At 45.2% G+C, this 12517-nt stretch overlaps 1 pseudogene; it reads right to left on the bottom strand.

Annotated features, from left to right (window-relative positions):
- Positions 1 to 639: 639 nt before the first annotated feature.
- On the bottom strand, positions 640 to 2593 carry LOC130367448 (zinc finger MYM-type protein 1-like; annotated as a pseudogene).
- Positions 2594 to 12517: the final 9924 nt, after the last annotated feature.

The raw sequence follows: 12517 nt of genomic DNA, 5'->3' as shown, positions 1-12517 counted from the left end.
CAAAATCAATGGTTTGCACTAATTCGCTTTCAACTGACAACAGTGCAAGATCGGAAAGCCTAGACTGTCCCATTATAGTTCTTAGGTAATTTTTGATAAGTTTAAGCTTTGAAAAGCTCCTCTCGCACGAAGCCACAGATACACAGATTGTGAGAAATAATTTCAGACAAAGTGAGAGGTGTGGGAGAGATTCAATAAAATCCCATTCCGCTATAAAGGTCAAAACTTGTAAAGCTGTCCAATCTGTGACTTCTTCTAGGTCCAACTTTGCTGCTGTAAGGTGTCTTCTCAACCTTGGTATCTCCAGTACCAGCCCCCTCTCTGATACCTCATCATAGAAATTGGTCAGTTTTGGAATAGACACCTTTAATTCTTCTTCAGTAGCAGATATGAGACTCTTTGCTTGAACAGCCTCAAACATGCCTGCTACTTCCATGATGGCCCTTAATCTGGTCTGGAGTTCCGAATGAAAGCGATCAATGCACTCAAGCATCGCCCTCTTATTTTCTTCTTGGAGACTTATGCTTCCAGAATCTCTTGCCAGTTCCCCTGCCATCCTCTTCTTGAACCTGGCTCTTCTCTCTACTGCAATTCCATGTTCATCAGCTTTCAAAAGTGCCTGCTGAATTGCATTTTCGACTAGGTGACTGTGCTCTTCACACAGAAAAGTCTTAGTGTCTCAAGCTTTGTCACCACTTTATCGAGACTTAAGCCCTTAGTCTGCAAGTACTGCTGTGCATCATCAACCTCCCTCAGTACATCAGACCAGAAGTGCAGGTAGCAAAGAAAAGTAAAGTCACAGACCGCAGGTAGAAGACCTTGTGCTGCTCCTCTTGTGTCCAGATTTTCACACGGTTCACAAAGAGCTTCAAGTACCAATACAAACATGTCAAATTTTTCTTTTACTGGCTTAACTGCAGCATGACGAGCACTCCAGCGTGTTGTGGACAGTCTTTTTACTGACACTCCAGTATGCTCAATTAACACATCCCATCGATGGGTGGAAGCAGCAAAAAAAGTAAACATTGTCTGCAGAGTTCCAAAAAAGGTCACACAAAATGCATTTTCAGCAAAAGAGTGCTGACCACACAAATTAAGGGAATGGTCCACACATCCATTAAAAATAGCCTTCCTGTTTTTTTCCTTCAGAATGGATTGTACACCTCCATGGATTCCAGCCATAGTAGCAGCATTATCATAACCCTGAGAGCGGCACATCATTATGTCTAGGCCATCACTTTCAAGTTTTTTTAAGAATGTCCGAACTGAGGTCAGCAGCTTTTTTCCCTTTTAAAGGGAAAAATCCTAAAAATACTTCTTTCACCTCAACTTTCCTGTTGGTCATGTGTACATATCTGATCACTTCAGACATCTGATCAGTATGTGAAACATCAGGTGTGCTGTCAAACATGATTCCAAAGTACAATGCAGACTTTATGTCCGTTACAATCTTCTCCTTCAAATGATTTGCCAGGACACTTATAAACTCATTCTGAGTTTGTGGCGAAAGATAGGAGACAGACACATTAAGGTGACAGGTGTGCTGCTTTAACCTGATTAGGTGTTCTTTCAGTACTGGATCATACTTGGAAAGCATCTCAACCATCTCAAGAAAGTTCCCTTTATTCAATGAAGACTCATCTTCCTTGTGGCCACGAAATGCCAGATTCTGCTTGGCAAGAAACAATGTTATGTCAAGCAATCTGTGCAAAATGTCCCTCCACTTTTTCTTATCGGTCTCCATCATAGAAATAGTTTGAGCATCAATGGTTTCTTGCAGCCGCAGTCCTGCTGCCAAAGTTTTACACTTTTCTAAGCAGTGTAAGTGCTCTTCGGATGTCTCATGATGATATACTTTTGGGCTCAGTTTCCACCACTTCTGAAACCCAGTGACAAATTTAGATGTTGTATCTGTAGTACAGATAGCAAAGAGTCGGCAGCAAAAGCAGTTTAAATTCCTACTGACAGGTGAGTAAACCATCCATGTCCTCAGAATTTTCTCTCCGTTTGGCATGACCTTATAAAACCATCCTTTTGAAAGTTGACGCACTTCTCCCTTTGCAGCAGCTTTTGCATCAGGCCTTTTTGTGACACTAAAAGGACCATCTTTGTTCTGGAAAGAAGCACTTCCTCTTTTCACAATTTCTACCCGAAAATGATCTGGAACCGGTATCTCCCAGAAGGACACATCAGATAAAATTTGCAGATCTTTCTCCTTTACTGCACTCATCTCTTTCATAGTATAAGGACTATGGCTTGAGTCACTTTCAGCACTCTCTTCTGCTTCAGATTCTGTCATTTCCATTCCTTGCTGTTCTGCTTGAAGTTCTTCTATTTCCCCTCCTTGCTCTTCTTCAGATTCTGCCATTTCCACTTCTTGCTCCTCTGGCGAAAGCTTTCGCAAAAAAGCATCAGAAGACTCAGCTTGATCAATTGGCATGGTGTCTTTTGATGAACCCTGGCCATCATCTGGTCTTTTGACATATTTAAGCATGGATCCAGCAAGAGTTTTGATTGATTCAATTTTTGCCTCCTTTGCTTTCCTTTGCTGGTATCCACTTGGCCTCTTTGACTTATGCACTCCATGTGGCATGGTGGAATATTCCCTTCAGACTTTGCTTTATGAAACTCAATCGGGAAAAAAAGAGGACACAATGAAAACATATAATTTGTTTCTTGCGCTTATCATATGTTGCTAATTGTATGGATAGACTGGTTTTCCCAGTGTGTAATTTCTCATTAGTTGGATGCCTCTGTATTATATGGCAAACAGGCCATAAAAATACATATGTCCCATGGTTTAAGCTTTTATGTAAACCACCCACTTTATGGCATCACCATGCAACGTTTGTTGTGGTAAAACTGGAAAGGTCATTGTATACATTTTTTTTGATTGGGTGACTAAAATAATAGATGGCCGAGGTGCAGTAGATATCGCATATCTAGATTTTAGTAAGGCTTTTGACACTATCCCATATAGAAGACTTATCAATAAACTACAGTCATTGAGCTTGGACTCCCATATTGTTGAATGGATTAGATAGTGGTTGAGGGACAGACAACAGAGGGTTGTAGTCAATGGAGAATATTCAGAACAAGGTCTTGTTACCAGTGGGGTACATCAGGGATCGGTACTGGGACCCGTTTTGTTTAATATCTTCATAAGTGATATTGTAAAAGGTCTTGATGCTTTTAGTCTTTTTGTTGATGACACAAAGATATGTAACAGGGTTGATGTTCCTTGAGGGATCTGCCAAATGGAAAAGGATTTAGGAAAACTAGAAGAATGGTTCGAACTCTGCCAACTTAAATTTAATGTGGATAAGTTTCCAAATAATGCAACTTACGCGTAAAAACCCTCGGGCAGAATATAGAATATTTGAAAGAGTCCTGACCTCAGTATCTGAGGAAAGGGATTTATTTCAGAAGACTTAAAAGGTAGGAAGACAATGTAATAGAGCAGCAGGAAATGCTAGCAGAATGCTTGGATGTTTAGGGAGAGGTATAAGCAGTAGAAAGAAGAAATTGCTCATGGGTGTATAGGGAGAGGTATAAGCAGTAGAAAGAAGAAATTTCTCATGGGTGTATAGGGAGAGGTATAAGCAGTAGAAAAAGAGAAGTGCTCATGGGTGTATAGGGAGAGATATTAGCCTTAGAGAGGGAAGTGCTCATGCCGCTGTACAAAACACTAGTGAGACCTCACTTGGAATATTGTGCACTGTACAATATATATTTTTTTTATCAATAATTAGGTCATTGGTTGATTTTAAATAATTGGGTTTTCTGTGTGATCTACATATTAAAAACACACAATTGTCAAGTAAGGGAAAAGTAAGGGGAATACGTTTTTACCATGTAAAACAACAGCTCCCAGTATGACCTAAGCAATGCTAAGGTTATGCTGTGAGTTGTTGTTTTATCCATCATCACTGCAGACTCCAGCTCTGATAGGACATAGTGAGGATAATACACCATGTTATCAGTGATTACAGGTGATATCTTCTCTATAGTAAGGAGAATACACAATGATATCAGTGACTACAGGTGACGTCTTCTCTATAGTGAGGAGAATACACAATGATTTCAGTGACTACAGGTGATGTTTTCTCTATAGTGAGGAGAATAGACAATAATATCAGTGATTACAGGTGACGTCTTCTCTATAGTGAGGAGAATACACAATGATATCAGTGATTACAGATGAGGTCTTCTCTATAGTGAGGAGAATACACAATAATATCAGTGATTACAGGTGACATCTTCTCTATAGTTTTTCCTTATCTAATTCAGTTAGTACATACCACCGGGACTTGTTCCAGCTAAATTTTTCACTCTGTAGAACCTAGATTGCTCCTCATTGTGTCGGCGGATTCTGAGCCTCTATGTGAAAACAATAATTAATATAACTCAACCAGACACTGTATCCTCTAAATACTGCTACACGCTGTACCCTATGAATATAATACCGCAACATACTATAGCCCACAAAAAAACGTTCCACCATATATATATATATATATATACACACACACACACACGCACACCATACAATATACACTATGGTTTCTGAATGCAAAACAACCTATGCCCCACAAATAAATTATACACTAGTGCTCACATATATTATATATTGTGCCTTGTGCCCTCCATGGTCACCCACCCCCATCCCAAGCATCCTTAACCTCCCAATCACCCTCTTGTGTCACAGCAATGTCCTGCTGCAGCCGGTGATACGCTGAGCACAGCGTGAGTCATGACCCACAGGAAGAGGTAGAGACAGGGACCGGAGAACGGGACGGCGATATCGGAGCAATGGGGGAGTGTAGGCAGGTGAGTCCAAGTTTGTTTTGTATACTTTTGCATCCCGGGCACCAGGGACGAGCACAGACATTTTGGGGGGCAGGGGCTGAACAGAAAAAAAAGGGCACATCTCATAATAATTTATATAAATGCCCATATAACAGTGGTGTCCAAACTGTGGCCCTCCAGATGTTTCAAAACTACAACTCCCAGCATGCCCGGACAGCCGTTGTCTGTCTGGGCATGCTGAAAGTTGTAGTTTAGCAACAGCTGGAGACACGCTGTTTGGGAAACACTGACCTATACTACATAGTCCAACATGCTGGGAGTTGTGGTTTTACAACAGCTGGAGGCCCCTGGTTGGGAAACACTGACCTATACTACATAGTCCAACATGCTGGGAGTTGTGGTTTTAAAACAGCTGGAGGCCCCCTGGTTGGGAAACACTTATCATTACTATATACTACTATATAGTCCAACATACTGGAAGTTGTAGTTTTACAACAGCTGGAGTCTGGACACCCCTGCCATATAATGATCACAGACAACTCAGCATTGCCCAGGGAACTTGTAGGAGAGATATCCAAAGGGCCGCAGGGGCTCAAGCCCCCTTTCTAGTCAACCTGTGCCCGTCCCAGCTGAGCACAGGGGAGATGAAAGAATTACTCTGGAGTATTCCTTTAAATGAAATGTTAATAAGGGCTGTGGGAGTGTTTTTTGTAATAAAATGTATTTTTCTGTGTGTTGTGTGTTTTTTTTTTTTTTTTTTTTACTTTTCCGGCTAGCCCAAAAACCAGCTAGAGCTAATCTCCAATTATTACCCAGGTACCCACTGCCCCAGGGGTGCTGGGAAAAGCAGGTACGAACAGGCTCGGAGAATCAAATATGGCACTCCTGTGCCTAGGCGGTAACAAGCTGGCATTATTTAGGCTGGGGAGGGCCAGTAACAATGGTCCTAGCCCACCCTGGTAACATCAGGCTTTTGATGTTTTGTTAATATGGTGCTGAGAATAAAAAGACGGGACGACACACTTTTTATTTTTTTTTTAATTAATAAAAACATGGGTGGTTCCCCTTTTCATTCTCAGCCAGATACCAGCGAAACATCAACAGCCTGACGTTACCAGGGTGGGCTAGGACCATTGTTACTGGCCCTCCCCAGCCTAAATAATGCCAGCCTGTTACCGCCTAGACACAGGAGCGCCGTATTTGATGCTCCGGGCCTGTTGGTACCAGCTCTTCCTAGCACCCCTGGGGCAGTGGGTACCAGGGTAAAAATTCGGGGTTAGCGCTAGCTGGTTTTGGGACTAATGCCAAGCCCGGCTTAGTAATGGATTCTGTCTATAAGACGGCTTCCACTACTAAGCCTGTAAAGTAAATATAAAAAAAACACACACACACACAACATGGAAAAAAATATTTTATTACAAAAAACACAGCCATTGTTACCAATTTTAGAATTTTTTTTTTAGAAATGCTGGTCATCGACATAGGTCATCAACATGGATGATTGGGGTGGTACTGCCAGGAGGATGATCATGCCGATGTATGATAGGGGTGCTACTGCCAGGGCGGAGGCCAGTAGCACCCTCATCATCCATCAGCAGGATCATCCTCCTGACAGTAGCACCCCCATAATCCATCAGCAGGATAATCCTCCTGCCAGTAGCACCCTCATCATCCATCAGTAGGATCATCCTCCTGGCAGTAGCACCCTCATCATCCATCAGTAGGATCATCCTCCTGGCAGTAGCACCACTACCATCCAGGAGGATGGTGCTGCCGATGGATAATGGGGTTCTACTGGAAGGAGGATTATCCTGCTGATGGATGATGGGGGTGATACTGGCAGGAGGATGATCCTGATGATGGGAGTGCAGCACCCCTATCATACATCAGTAGCACCTTCATCATACATAAGGAGGATCACCCTCCTGCCAGTGGCACCCCCCATCATCCAGGATGATGGGGGTGCAGCATCCCCATCATACATCAGTAGCACCCTCATCATACATCAGCAGGATAATCCTCCTGGCAGTGGCGCCCCCATCATCCGGTATGATGGGGGTGCTAATGGCAGGAGAATGATCCTGCTGATGGATGATGGGGATGCTTCACCCCATCATTCATCAGTAGCACCCTCATCATACATCAGTAACACCCTCATCATACATCAGCAGGATAATCCTCCTGGCAGTGGCGTCCCCATCATCCGGTATGATGGGGGTGCTAATGGCAGGAGGATGATTCTGCTGATGGATGATGGGGGTGCTAATGGCAGGAGAATGATCCTGCTGATGGATGATGGGGGTGCAGCACCCCCATCATTCATCAGTAGCACCCTCATCATACATTAGGAGGATCATCCTCCTGCCAGTGGAACCCCCCTCCCCCATCATCCAGGATGATGGGGGTGCAGCATCCCCATCATACATCAGTAACACCCTCATCATACATTAGGAGGATCATCCTCCTGCAAGTGGCACCCCCCCCCCCACATCATCCAGGATGATGGGGGTGCAGCATCCCCATCATACATCAGTAGCATCCTCATCATACATCAGCAGGATAATCCTCCTGGCAGTGGCGCCCCCATCATCCGGTATGATGGGGGTGCTAATGGCAGGAGGATGATTCTGCTGATGGATGATGGGGGTGCTAATGGCAGGAGAATGATCCTGCTGATATATGATGGGGGTGCAGCACCCCCATCATTCATCAGTAGCACCCTCATCATACATTAGGAGGATCATCCTCCTGCCAGTGGCACCCCCCTCCCCCATCATCCAGGATGATGGGGGTGCAGCATCCCCATCATATATCAGTAACACCCTCACCATACATTAGGAGGATCATCCTCCTGCAAGTGGCACCCCCCCCCCCACATCATCCAGGATGATGGGGGTGCTTCACCCCATCATTCATCAGTAGCACCCTCATCATACATCAGTAACACCCTCATCATACATCAGCAGGATAATCCTCCTGGCAGTGGCGCCCCCATCATCCGGTATGATGGGGGTGCTAATGGCAGGAGGATGATTCTGATGATGGATGATGGGGGTGCTAATGGCAGGAGAATGATCCTGCTGATGGGGGTGCTTCACCCCATCATTCATCAGTAGCACCCTCATCATACATCAGTAACACCCTCATCATACATCAGCAGGATAATCCTCCTGGCAGTGGCGCCCCCATCATCCGGTATGATGGGGGTGCTAATGGCAGGAGAATGATTCTGCTAGTGGATGATGGGGGTGCAGCACCCCCATCATTCATCAGTAGCACCCTCATCATACATTAGGAGGATCATCCTCTGGCCAGTGGCCCCCCCCCCCCATCATCCAGGATGATGGGGGTGCAGCATCCCCATCATACATCAGTAACACCCTCATCATACATCAGCAGGATAATCCTCCTGGCAGTGGCGCCCCCATCATCCGGTATGATGGGGGTGCTAATGGCAGGAGAATGATTCTGCTGATGGATGATGGGGGTGCAGCACCCCCATCATTCATCAGTAGCACCCTCATCATACATTAGGAGGATCATCCTCCTGCCAGTGGCACCCCCCCCCATCATCCAGGATGATGGGGGTGCAGCATCCCCATCATACATCAGTAACATCCTCATCATACATTAGCAGGATAATCCTCCTGGAAGTGGTGCCCACATCATCCGGTATGATGGGGGTGATAATGGCAGGAGGATGATCTGCTGATGGATGATGGGGGTGCTAATGGCAGGAGGATGATCCTGCTGATGGATGATGGGGGTGCTACTGCCAGGAGGATGATCCTGCTGATGGATGATGGGGGTGCAGCACCTCATCATTATACATCAGTAGCACCCTCATCATACATTAGGAGGATCATCCTCCTGCCAGTGGCAACCCCCAGAGCCTAAGCACCCCCTTTCCCCCTACGGTAGTACCTTACAGGGGTCAGATGCACCCCAGTCTCCCGAGTCCCTTGTGCTGGCTTTCTTCAAGTGTGATGGCTTGCTTGCTGTCGCTAAAGTTCCGAATGGCAGTGGAAGTTCTGAATGAATTGCCAGAGGCTGCACTCTGGTCCTACTTTTATTCCTATCCAGCAGCAGGTGCAGACCAGGTGGGGGGGAGAGTCCCAGCCATCATGTCGCCGGACAGCAGCGGCGGACCGGTGGTGGCAGCCATGCTGTCTGTGGTGCTGTGACGGACCAGGGTCAGGAGGATTGCTAGGCATCGCACCGCCTGCCTCGACCGCCTAGGTGGTGCCCTTGGGAGGTGGTGCTGGCGGACGTGGTCTTGAACATTGTGCCGGGCGCCGTGCTGATGCGTGCTGCGCTACTGCGGCCGCAGCTGTACGGACGGGGGGGGGGGCGGGTGCTGGCGGCTGTGGTCTGGAGTCAAGTAGTCACCCTTGTACCCTTGTAGCGGGGGGGGGGGGGGGGTTGGGTGCTGGCGGCTGTGGTCTGGAGTCAAGTAGTCACCCTTGTACCCTTGTAGCGGGGGGGGGGGGGGGTTTGCTGGCGGACGTGGTGTCACCCCTCAAGGTTGGTGACACCCGGTGCGGTCCGCACCCCCCGCACCCCGCTAGCAACGCCACTGCTAGTGGTAGACTTTATAATCCCCTTACCCCATTCCACACATAGATTGAGTCTAGATTTTTGTTAGGCAGGGATCAGTATCTGTATCCTTTATTCCCTCCCTTCCAGGAATGCATACATGTAAATTATATCATTATTTTGAGCCATAATATCTGTGTCAATTGTCTGTATCCTGTATTTTTTTGAAAATTTGGTAAAAGTTATATTTTGTTTATCTTTGCCTTATTGGTAGAATTTGTCCTATATTGTTGTTAGGTGTAACAGTCTATACAGCTTGGCTAGGCCCACGGACATGACCAGTGACTTGCTAGGACTTATAGTGGACCTGGACAATTTGGATGCAGGCCACGCTGACTTGAGACAGGATGACTTGGACTGACTTGACTATGATAGACTATGACTGACTTCACCCCTTCTGTAGCTTACCAGTATTTGACTGGACCTGTGGGGCAATGGACTTGAGGATCTGTGGCTTCTGGACTGACGTTAGCCCTCCTCTGGACTCCAGACACATTCTAGCAGGACTTGACCTCACTATTCCTCAGCAAAGACTAAGAGAGAGAGAGAGAGTAGAGGCTTCACCCAGGGCTTATATGGGGGAGACTCTGGTGGGGTACCATACGTCACCCTTTGTCACATGGTCACTGGTACCTCACTGGTTAACAATCCCATGACAACTGGATAATCACATGTCACTTGTTTCTTAAAGCTATAACACATTACAGGTATAATACACTGGTTAACATATATACAAATGAGTATGCAAGGGGAACAGATGCAGTGGGGGCCAGGGGACACTGTAGGGAGGCTGCCTGACAGGACAGCAAGGGTACAGAGGTACAACTCCTGTAGTGGGCCACCACAAACTCCTCCTCTTAAACACAGCCGTCCTCAGTACCCATTCCTGGAGGGCGGACGACTGAAGTGGCCACTGGGGCATAGTGATGACAACAGTTCCTGGGGCATTCATTCCAAATGTCCTTCACAGGTCTGGGGAAGTAAACAAATAACTGGGGTCGAGTCCATGTGGCATTTGTTGACAATGTCCTTACATGCTCCTTGGTTCATGGGATTTTGAACATGTGGGATTTGTAAACCTTGTAACTGCATACGCATCACATTTTGGTGCGGATCAGGCTGCTGGAGGCTTTTTACCTGGTGCCTTAGCTGCTGGGCCCCTTTGGCACTAGCTACTTCTCCACAGAACACTATACAAGCTTTAGACAATATCAAGACATTGCCTTCATATGACAACTCTGTCATTACACGTGTTTTACTTAAGTTGCAGGGGAACCATCTGGCCAGTAGAGTACCCTGTATACGAGGGCAGGAAAAAGGTTAGATAAGTGAACACTTCACATTATGGACTGGAAATACACAGTTTAGCTAAAGTCCTAATCTATACATTCTAGTTGGCTAGTTTATGCACAAAACTCTATGTACATCACTGAAACAGTAGTATATATGAACTGACATTAGCATTAACTATGCTAGACTGACTACAACTTTTTACAAGTTATTATCAGTCTTGGTACCTGGCTGGCAATTTTCATGGCATTGAGGCAGTGGATAAGCTTCTCCTGACCTTGTATGTACACGTTATATTAACTTTATTACAATGCACCTGAAACAAGATAGTACAACAACATTTGTATGTCCCTGTGCAAAAGTGGGATAAACAAAATATATTACTCTGGCAATAAAGTACCGCTCCACAGTTCTGGTACACTTTAGAGTTAGGATCACGGCCAAAAGCTGTGCATTGTTCCTCAGCAAAGACTAAGAGACAGAGCAGAGGCTCCACCCAGAGCTTATATGGGGGAAACTCTGTTGGGGTTCCATAGGTCACCCTTTGGTCACATGGTCACTGGTATCTCACTGTGTAACAATCACATGACAACTGGTTAAAGAGGTATTCTGGGCAAAAACATCTTATTCATAGGAAAGGGGATAAGATGTCTGATCACTGGGGGCCTGCTGCTGGGCCTTCCGGGTTTCCGGGACCAGGGACATGACGTCACGCCACGGAATACCCCTTTAATCACATGTCACTTGTTCTTAAAGCTATAACACAATACAGGTATAATACACTGAATAACATATATACAAATGGATATGCATGGGGAACAGATGCAGGGGGGCCCAAGGGACACTGTAGGAAAGCTGCCTGACAGGGCAGCAAGGGTACAGGGGTACTACTCCTGTACTGGGCACCCACACATGCTTATAGAATTAGTATGACGTGGATATCCACTTACATCACATAATGTGCTAAGAGGAGTGAACAAAATAAAAGTAGAGTACATACACAGCAAGGCAACAAACCAAAGTACATACCAAATTAATACATTTATGATACATTGATACGATAGTTTAGGATATTGCATATTAAATCATAAGATCTAAAAGGCCTTATGAAGGTCTCAGTGAATGCTATTAGTGTAATGGGGCATATTAACATGCTCTTTGATCCGCATCTTCAGCTTCCTCGTAGTAGAATGCCGATACTCACTGAAGACGATTGTATAAGGACTCAGCCTTGTGTTAGGCAACGTTGAGAAATGCCAACATCATTTCTCCAATAATGTTCCTGAGGTTTGTAGTCAATTATGCCTCAAGCCCTAGTCAACATATGATGGTTGCAGATGGATATCAGAGCAAGTAGATTTATATGCTGAATCATCAGATGAAGCTCTTCTTACTTGAACCAGCTTACCTATATGTATATTATGTACTACATGGCAACGTTGGACTTGTTGTAAGGCTATTGCCACCAGTTGGTTTGTGGTATAATTTTGTGTGTAGACAGCTGTCAGTAACAGAGCCTCTCAGTGGGATGTCTAAAACGTTAGTCTGAACACTACCCAAGGCATAAATCATTATCTTTCAAAAAATCTGCAAATAAGGAATCATCCTCAGATGTCCTCGACCACACCAGGAAGAGATTGTCTATGTACTAAAGACCATACCTACCAATGAGGTGGCAATATGGGTCGGTGATTGCATATAGGACAATATCCTCCAAAAAGGTCATCTATAAATTGACCAGCAATGGGGAGAACTTTGCATCAATTGGATATCCTGTTATCTGCAAATAAAAAGTATCATAAAAGCAGAAAAAAATATTGTT

The sequence above is a fragment of the Hyla sarda genome, chromosome 4 (genome assembly GCF_029499605.1).
Source record: "Hyla sarda isolate aHylSar1 chromosome 4, aHylSar1.hap1, whole genome shotgun sequence".
Classification (NCBI taxonomy): Eukaryota; Metazoa; Chordata; class Amphibia; order Anura; family Hylidae; genus Hyla; species Hyla sarda.
This window is presented reverse-complemented; position numbering and strand designations above follow the sequence as displayed.